General features: G+C 40.5%; 1 long non-coding RNA gene across 1 annotated transcript in view; it reads left to right on the forward strand.

The window, feature by feature from the left end:
* Positions 1-1,811: 1,811 nt before the first annotated feature.
* The window catches only part of LOC310787748, a 9,030-nt gene continuing 2,678 nt past the window's right edge, over positions 1,812-8,163 (forward strand). Inside the window, exons 1-4 of the long non-coding RNA XR_014553274.1 lie at positions 1,812-1,861; positions 6,708-6,761; positions 6,892-7,017; positions 7,186-7,300. This is a non-coding gene — a long non-coding RNA (uncharacterized lncRNA). The remainder of the gene's footprint in view (positions 1,862-6,707; positions 6,762-6,891; positions 7,018-7,185; positions 7,301-8,163) is intronic.

Below are 8,163 nucleotides of genomic sequence, written 5' to 3' on the forward strand. Positions count from 1 at the left end.
ATGAGCAAAAATAGGCTAGTTTTTATCAATGATAACTATGCCCGCATCGTCTCAATTCAGTTCAGCAGTTTTCTCTTTTATAGTAGGCTATTAGGCTTTATACTAGGCTATTTTATATATGAATTATTCGATCAGTGCAACCACACACATGAGTGATAGAGATCATTATTCATTGAGCATGCGTTTCTAAATCTATGGTCTAAATAGGCTTACAGATTGTGGAAATGTATAGACTGAGATTACACTTTTACATTTGTTGCTGCTGCCTGTATCAATGCAGCTGTATCAGACAGAAATCGCTGATCAAAGTAAATCAAATGACTGATGTGAATACAAGCTGCTGCTTTAGACAGCCCTTCAGCAGACTATCCAACGCGGATTTTCATTCTGACATTAAATCGCGGATACATTAAATATCCGCAAAAATCTCTGATCACACTGTGGCTGCGCTGAATGAGGAAATGGGTGTGGAAATGGGTGTGGGCGTGGATCAACTCAGCTGTTCATAATGTGATTGGCTAGCGCACCTCTTTCGCGTGGACGCGCGCCTGTGCACGAGCGAAAAACGTGCGCGTGCACAGGCAGATCCCAGGTTCAGTTATCGACTAGAAAACCAGCGTCGTAGTATCCTTAAACTAGATAGCTTTGATCCTGTTCAGTCAAACCAGATCAAAGGGACTTATCGCGGATCTGTTAAACTAGCTTCGTAGTACAGGGCTCTGCTCAAACACAGTAGTTGATTCTCGCCTAGAATAAAAAACACTTTTAGAGTGTAAACAGTTGGAGACATAGCCACAGGCCTTACCACATCCCAACTGAAAGCAGATGAAAAAATACCAAAACATGAGTATTTGGCAGTGGTTTTTGTAGGGAGATACCTAGGCGGATTTCCAAAAAGCCATTTGAAAAAGCCAAATAATCTGAAATTTTGGGTGCACTATATCAATAATATGGAATGTCAACCCAAGCCTAATGACTATCAGTTGTAGCCTAATTTCAAAATTTCAGTTGTTTAATTCCCCCCCAATTGCAGACAGCTCTGTGTTTTAACATGAAATCTTCGACTGGACCTTCACTGCTGCTGTGTGTTTTGCAGGTGTTCCTATGCTGGACCTTCACTGCTGCTGTGTGTTTTGCAGGTGTTCCTGTGCTGGACTGATCACTGCTGCTGTGTGTTTTGCAGGTGTTGCTGTGCTGGACTGATCACTGCTGCTGTGTGTTTTGCAGGTGTTCCTATGCTGGACCTTTACTGCTGCTGTGTGTTTTGCAGGTGTTCCTATGCTGGACCTTCACTGCTGCTGTGTGTTTTGCAGGTGTTGCTGTGCTGGACTGATCACTGCTGCTGTGTGTTTTGCAGGTGTTCCTGTGCTGGACTGATCACTGCTGCTGTGTGTTTTGCAGGTGGTCCTGTGCTGGACTGATCACTGCTGCTGTGTGTTTTGCAGGTGTTCCTGTGCTGGACTGATCACTGCTGCTGTGTGTTTTGCAGGTGTTCCTGTGCTGGACTGATCACTGCTGCTGTGTGTTTTGCAGGTGTTGCTGTGCTGGACCTTCACTGCTGCTGTGTGTTTTGCAGGTGTTCCTGTGCTGGACCTTCACTGCTGCTGTGTGTTTTGCAGGTGGTCCTGTGCTGGACTGATCACTGCTGCTGTGTGTTTAGCAGGTGTTCCTGTGCTGGACTGATCACTGCTGCTGTGTGTTTTGCAGGTGTTCCTGTGCTGGACTGATCACTGCTGCTGTGTGCTTTGCAGGTGTTCCTGTGCTGGACTGATCACTGCTGCTGTGTGTTTTGCAGGTGTTGCTGTGCTGGACTGATCGTTCAGAGGAGGGATGTGCGGAATACATTCTTGACAAAGACATTGTATGTACTTTTATCATTTTTCACTTGAGAAGATTTTTCATTTTATGTGGGGAGATAACAGCGAGTATGATGAACTCAAATAAACTCATCGAATTTCAATATATCCCGCTACAAAAATGTATCGCGGGCAGAAACATATTTCACAGTATTAGCTCCATTTTATTCTGCTGTCGTAATCACAAATGAGATGCCTGACCATCAGAATTTCACAAGCTCTCCATCTAAATCAGTGTTTCCCAATCCTTTTTTTCTGGGGACCCACTTTCCAATTCACAACAGGCCTTGGGCTCTATCTTCCCCCTGGCCTTAAATTTGCGTTTATAGCTTGGCCCGGCACTATTGGTGGGCATGGTCAGGCGCATTCCCAAATTCTTCCTTGGCGCTAGACAGCACAATCCACGGCGCTAACCATTTAACCACGCCTCCCCCCCCCCCTTTTTTCCCCCAATATATTATTTTTCAATTTTCAGAACAAAAGTGAAACAAACTCAAATACACATACAAAAAAATACAAAAAAAAAATACACATACCGACATTACAACACAGTGCTACCAGACGTGTAAGGTGCTTAGGTGCTTGTAAAAAAATATATAATAATAATAAAAAATGATGGAGTCCATTAGAGTAGCTGGAAAGAGTCACTCATTTCTAACCTCTAACCTCGTCAAAGTAGGCCAGGAACGGGTCCAAAATCAGGGCCGTAGTTTCACGGAGGAAAGTGTGGACGATTCCAAGGGCCCTTGACTGACAGGGGCCCAAAAAAAAAAAAAAAAAAAAAAAAAATTACAGTGCACCTGAACGCAACATACAAGATACCCGCTGAATAAGTGTCCAAATGTTCATTCTGGCCAATACTCTACTTCTGTTATAACATTTCAGTCTGGAATATGGAATATCTTTCAATAATCTGTATGACTAAAAGGCTAAAAGTAATCTCATGTGTAAGAAATTACTGTTCTACATTGAAGTAAAAAATGTAAATAATTAACTTGTTGGTTTTGGATTTATTTAGCTTCAAGAGTGCATTTTTGTTCGTGTGACCCTCAACACAGGCTTTGAGAATCCCGTGCCATTTACTGATACTTATGCTTAAATTAACCCACTCATATTCTGGTTTATTTGAAGAAAAACATTTTGGCTAGTGGAACTTCTAATTGGCTGGTAACTTCTAGCAGCCATATTGGCAGGTGGCCAAAAAAGCTAATTTCAAGCCCTGCAGGGAGAGCAAGTGGTGACATAGGAGTGAGTGAGAAAAGGATCAAATATTGGTGTTTAAGACTGAATAATGACATCACAACTGTTAATTTAAAATTAGTTATTCCTCTAAACCTGACTTCAAATGGCCCAAATTTTTCCGCACCACCGCCGTTCGGCCCCCAACCCTCAGCAAAATCTGGCCCTCTGGTGGCGAGGACATTTTTTTTGTGGTCCTCTCTATCATCAAAGTTCCTGGGTTACGGCATGACAATATTTGTTAGGTATTATTTCAATTGTCACACTCATCGATACATATTTGAGGTTTGTTTATTAATTGGGAAAAGGACCACTGGAACAAACGCCGCGAACATGATCCGGCTACTCTTTCAAACTGACTGGCTACTCAAAAGTTTGGGGAACTCTCTGATTTAAAATGAGATATTCCTCTAAATTGGGCTTCAAATGGCCCAAAATTTCCGCCACCGCCCTTTGGACGGCGGCATCCGTGGGCCCGATGTGATATCCTTTCATGGGGCCCGAAATCCCTGGCTACGGCCCTGTCCCAAATAGTCGAGAACTTCCCAAGTGAGTTCGCCCTCATGTACCTGAGTCTCTCCATGCGCACAACCGAAACCATGTCCGTCAGCCACAACTGAAAAGATGGTGGAGAGTGGGACTTCCACTCCTTTAGAATGAGTCTCTTTGCGACAGTCATCCCCTGCTGCACAGCCGTAGGGAGGAGTAGAGAAGATTCAGAACAGCCGAAGATGGCAAGTTCCGCCTCTGGTTGAAGGGTTATTTTATAAGCCTTAGAGTACCAGTCAAATATTTTGGCCAAGAATCCGGATAGTGAAGAACAAAACCAAAAAGCGTGTGACAATGTGCCCTAACCACGCCTTTTTAAGCGTAGAATTATTCACAAGTGTTGGATTGGTGGTCTCCAGTAAACCAATTTGGATATCTCAGCGCATCACAGATCATAGCTTGAATAAAACAGGCAAATACAGATCTGTTCAGCAGGGCTGATGGTCTCCCTGTACAATATAGAACGTTAACTATCGGTGACATTCCTGATACCATCCACTTCCATGATCTTTATATGTTGTAAACGCATAACTTTCACAATAGTGAACAAGCACCCCCACTCGGCTCATTCAGTGCAGACTTAGTTTTATAACTTGTAGGCTACCTGCTGCTCCTGCACATCACAGCACAGGCTAAATGATGCGACATAAATATAGCCTACATTATGTAAAGTCATGGCATAAATGTGTTTTTATTGAAAAAGTACGTGTCAAGTAAGCTAAGTCTTGTTGGAGCGGACATCACAGTACAACCGTGTTACGGTTGTCACTCGACTATAACATGTTGTATTTGCGACGGATATATATGCCACCTGGATTACATGTATGTTTCACATAGGGTTGTGTTTTGACTTTTATGTTTTATTTTGTCCAATATTTAAATGTTCTAGAATGGCATGTTGTGTTAACATAAATATTATTTCTATCTTCCACTTAGCCTACTTAGGCTGATTTGGTTGCTTTTTCTTGTCAAAATGTATTAAGCCTCAATGCATGCTGGGAGAGATGCAAATGTATGTCTGTGTGGTGTTTGGTAGCACTGAATAAGGCCTGGTTTTGAAAAGCGTTAACCGCAAAATTAACGCCAGTTGGGAAGATCGCTTTAGGCTGGTATTTAAGGCCGAAACGCCCATTCTGGCCTATTCTGGCACTGTGCCACACCTCTTCAGCGTAAAGCGCATTTCGGGGCGTAAAAACATGGCGCTATCTTCCCGAGTCAGCGGTAGGCAGGCGTAAAGCGTGTTTTTTTGCATTTAAGGCCAGTTTAGCACCTAAGGCCAGGGGGAGAATAGAGCCCCTTATCTATAAATCACAAGAAGAGCGAATTTGTGCATAAATGAATGTTGCTGACCATTTTTACTGCCAGTCCTAACTTTATTTTATGCACGTGTTATTGACAACATAATGTGACCTGCTCTGACAAAATCAGTCACATTTGGGGTCGTATAGACTGTTGCTTTCTGCTGATGTCAAAATTATCTCTGTACTCCAAAGATTGAGTGAAATACATCTCTTTATGGCCTGTTGGCTGTTTCCAAACTGTTTGAGAAAAACGGCCTCAAATTTTGACAAAGTAAGATAGTTCTGCTTGTAACCCTAAATTTATGAGCTTCAAAACTATATTTAGCATTCAAATTTCACAATAATCTTTACACAGAATGAAAGCCAATGCTTTATTTGACTAAAATCTGACGAAACCCCAAAACAGACATTTTATTTATTTATTTATTTTTTTACTATTTTTTGGGGCGTTTTTTGTGTGGCTTTATTTAGATAGGACAGTGGGCAGATAGGAAAGCGCGTCGGGTCGGATTCGAACCCACGTCGACCGTCCGATCGACCGAGCCTCCGTCGTTCGCGTGCTACCAGGTGAGCCACTAGGAGGCACCAAAATCAATATTGTCTCATAAAATCACATTTCTATACAACACAATATATGATTTTGTCCAAGCAAGTCACATTATACACGTTTAATACTTTATAAATTAGACCAAATAAATTAAAAGACTTAACAGGCTGTCTCATTGTTTTTATTTCCTCTCAGTAAAACAATAGACACATTTTAAATAAAGACTGTGGAAGAAATTCTGAGAAATTTAATTGGCGACCCAAATAAAATATCCTGCCACCCACCTGTGGGTCCCGACCCAGTCTTTGGGAAACACTGATCTAAATGATATTTGCAATTTGTAATGACACTTTGAAATTGTTGCTTACATTGTAGGAAGCCAACATCATCTTTAGACAGATTTGTGGCTCAGAAATAATCATAATTCAGGACAGTCAGACTTTGCCGTCATTTTATATATTATCACATCATATAGTGGTTGTATCAAATCATGAATCCCATATTGTCTCGTATCATGAGATAAGCATATCATCCCATACTCAGTTTTGGGTGTAACATTACAAAAGTAACATGTTAATATAATTAATAATAATATTACTTTTAGCACTAACTTAGTAATATAACTTATTACCAATTACCAGTTACTTTGTTTTATAACACAAGTTTAACACAAGTATAACACAAGTTACAAATTGAGTTACTTTTTTTTTTTATCAAAGCATATATTTCAATAAAATACAATCATTTCCTAATCAAATTGTGTGTTTTTATGCAAATAACCACTATAGATGACAATAACAAAGGAAAAGGATAACCGTAAGAATTTTGGACGGTTTACACTGACTTCAAGATGGTTGAAATTATTTTTCGTGATGGTTCCGAGGCGACAATGTCATTCTGCTACTGCTGTTATTTTGGTGCAAGTAATGCAAAAGTAGTGTAATAAGGAACAAATTACTCTACATAGACAGTAATATTGTAAAGTAACTTAATACTTTCAATTGAAAGTAACTAGTAATATGTAGTATATTACATTTTGAAAGTAACTTGCCCAACACTGACCATACCTGCTATAAAGTATCAAAACCGTCATACTTGTGCATTCTCTCTTTGTGCCAAATTCGAAATGGAATGATATGAAAATGAAAGGACTCTTCTAGTTCACTGTGATTGGAAATGAGTTTGACTTTTGTTCGTTTGCCTTTTCATTTCAAGATGTCAATTGTGTCTGAAAACCACATGATCCTGCTTGAAAGACCTAAAAATGCAGTAAGTATATGAGGATACTGTCTAGAATCTATGGAAATTTACACAGCATGCATGTGGCTGCATAGAGACCAGATTGGGGGCTTTAAACTGAATTACATTTGACTCGGCGCATGTCCTCTTTCCCATGCAGACTGATTCTGTGGTGGTCGGATGCACCCTATGGAAATGGTGTAAGGCAACAAAAAACAGTAAAATATGTCACATTTCTGAAACCTGCTTTGAAGACGAGGACCAAGAAGAATTTGTATTGAACAGGGTGAGTGGAGAGAAAGAGAGAGAGAGAGAGAGAGAAAGAGAGACAGAGAGAGAGAGAAAGAGAAAGAGAGAGAGAGAGAGAGAGAGAGAGAGAGAGAGAGAGAGTAATTTTGCACTGTCCATCAGTGTTTGTAACTGACTGACCTCTGTTCCTTCCTCTACACTGTAGCCAGAAGAAACGTGTGGCAGCAGCCCTCTCAACGCAGCGGGACGTGAAATCATGTCTGTCTTCGACTTCAACTGCTGGATGAACGAAATATTACTAGGCCTACTACAAAAAGACGGTAATGCATAGAATACTGAAACTACTACTACTATTAGTACTATTACTATTGGTACTATTAATACCACTACTACTACTATTAGTACTATTACTATTAGTACTATTAACCCTAGAACACTAACGTCGGGTGATTTTCACCCGGACAATTGAATTCACGTGATTTTCATTGTCTTGCTGCTGTCTGAGGTGGGCGGGTCCTTAGGTACCTTCAGGATGCTCACTGACGTCATTGAATGTAGGTTTGTTTCCCTGCTCCCATTCATGGTTTTTTCTACCGGCTACGTGTTCGGGTGATTTTCACCCGACGTTAGTGATAGAGGGTAAAATATCTTCGGGTTAGGGTTAATGTTATTGTGGTGACTTTTTTTTTTTTTCACCACACAAGTCCCATGAATGGGTGGACCGAAGGAGAAGTTGGGAGCTCCTGTTTTTTTTTTTTTATAACGATTACCTCATTTTTCCCGAATTTGACATATTTTTTATAGTGTCCCCCATAATAAACTTTTTTGTGTTTTTTTGTGATATTTCACATTTAAAAACAAAAGAAGAGTACCTCAATTTGCCATGTATTGTTGTACTTTAAGATATTTTGATGAGAAGTATGTTTTATGGGGTATATTGCATCGGGTGAAATACACCCGACGTTAGTGATGGTGTGACTTTAAATCACGTTAGTGTTCTAGGGTTAATACCACTACTACTACTATTGGTACTATTAATACCACTACTGCTACTAATAGGACAACTCCCATTACCACGACTACTAAATAACAACAGAAACGGTTTTGGCCTCCCAGCAAACCAGCTCTACACCTACAAGAAGTAAACATAAATCTTCTGTTAAATGCAAATACAGTAGGCCTA

The sequence above is a fragment of the Poromitra crassiceps genome (assembly GCF_964638095.1).
Source record: "Poromitra crassiceps genome assembly, chromosome: 13".
Taxonomy (NCBI): domain Eukaryota; kingdom Metazoa; phylum Chordata; class Actinopteri; order Beryciformes; family Melamphaidae; genus Poromitra; species Poromitra crassiceps.